Below are 2,019 nucleotides of genomic sequence, written 5' to 3' on the forward strand. Positions count from 1 at the left end.
TCAGATGCTAGGGTTATCTCTAGGAGAAAATAAATACTTTGTCACATTTATCGATGATGCTACTTGGAAGGTATGGCTTTACCCTATTCATAGAAAGGACGAAGTGCTTGACAAGTTTCAGAAATTTGTGGCATTGGGTTGAGAACCAGAGTGATAAGACACTTAAGTGTCTTCGCTTTGACAACGGTGGGGAGTATGTGTCCAAAGCCTTTCAGGCATTTTGTGACAGCAAGGGGATAAAGAGGGAGCTCACTGCCCCTCATAATCCACCCCAAAATGGAATTGCAAAGCACATGAATCAGACCATATAAGATAAGGTCCGTACGATGCTATCTCATGCTGAATTACCCCATGGCTTTTAGGCAGAGGCTGTTATGACAGTTGTTCGTCTGATTAACAGGTCACCAAACAAGTCTTTGGGGGGGAGAGTCCATTACGAAGAGTGGTTTGGCAAGCCACCTACTTATGCTCATTTGCAAGTGTTTGGCTACAAGGCTTTGTGCACATATGGAAAGAAGAACGCAGCAAATAGGAACCAAAGTCCTGTAAATGCATATTTCTAGGATACGGTGATGAGGGTGAGATGGGGTATAGACTTTGGGATCTCGAGAAAAGAAAGATAGTACGCATCAATGATGTCATCTTCCATGATTGAAGATCGTATGCATAAGCAGGCCAAGAAGACTAAGGAAGTCAAGAGGGTTGTTTTCAAGAGGATGTACCTTTTAGACAAGCATTTGCACCCAGTGGAGACATCAGCATATACTTGTTGTAAATACTCTTGAATTGTAAGAAATGGTGCTGAAAATGACTAGCAAGGTATTGCCCATGATACACCACAGTTTCAGCCTGAAAACATGTAGTTAGGACAACCTGAACGGTCAAGACAGCATGCTGGAATTTTAGGACAGCAACCTCTACATGCAAAATTGCAGGCCCGTATTTCAGGACAACAACTTGTACATGTAGAATTACATGCCCATATTTCAGGACAACAAGCTGTAAATACAGATTTGCAAGCCCAATAGCCAAAGAATACAGAACCTTTGCTATGTATGTTAACTTGACCTTCAAGGCAGTCAAATAGGTTTATTCCTAGCACGCAGTATGCTGCAAACTATGTCATGGTTAGTGACTGTGGTGAGCCGTCATGCTTCAAGGAAGCAATGACTAGACTGGATAGCAAAAAGTGGTTCAAGGCCATGCTATTGGAAATGGAATCACTTGATCATAATGGTACTTGGGACTTGGTGCCGCTGTCTAAAGGGCAGAAAATTCTTCCATGCAAGTGGGTTTACAAGATGAAGGTCACTTTTGGTTCTTTGCCAAAGTACAAAGCACAGTTAGTGCAAAGAGATACAAGTAGGAACATGGAATTGACTTTGACAAGATCTTCTCTCGCGTAGTTAAGATGACTACTCTAAGAACCATTTTGGGCTTGGTTGTAGCTGAAGATATGGAGCTCATAGAGATGGATGTAAAGACTACATTCTTACATGGTGATCTGCATGAGGACATATATATGCAGCAGCTTGAAGGTTTTGTTACTAGAGGCAAAGAGACGATGATCTGTAAACTGAAACAGAGTTTGTATGGGCTGCTGAAACAGGCATTGAGGGAATGGTATCATAAGTTTGATACTTTCATGCAATCTCATGGATTTTAGCTTTCAGAGAAGTCAAGTTGATCACTGCTTGTACACTAAGAAGGCAGGAGATGGCAGTCTGATTATCTTGGTTCTGTATGTTGATGACATGTTGATTGCTAGTAGGGATACTTATGCCTTGGATTCATTAAAGCAAAGTCTTTATGGCAACTTTGACATGAAGGATCTTGGTGATGCTAATCATATTCTTGGGATGTGGATACTCAAAGATAGATTGAAGGGGTTACTCTATTTATCTTAGCAGGAGTATGTATCCGAGATTTTGTAGCATTTCAATATGGAGGGGGGGGGGGGGGGGGGGAAAGCAATCGAAGTTCCATTGCCTCCATATGTGAAACTTAGTGCAAAGGATA

Source organism: Lygodium microphyllum, chromosome 20 (assembly GCF_053477565.2).
Source record: "Lygodium microphyllum isolate KBCC chromosome 20, Lygodium_microphyllum_v1.1.10, whole genome shotgun sequence".
In the NCBI taxonomy this organism is placed as follows: domain Eukaryota; kingdom Viridiplantae; phylum Streptophyta; class Polypodiopsida; order Schizaeales; family Lygodiaceae; genus Lygodium; species Lygodium microphyllum.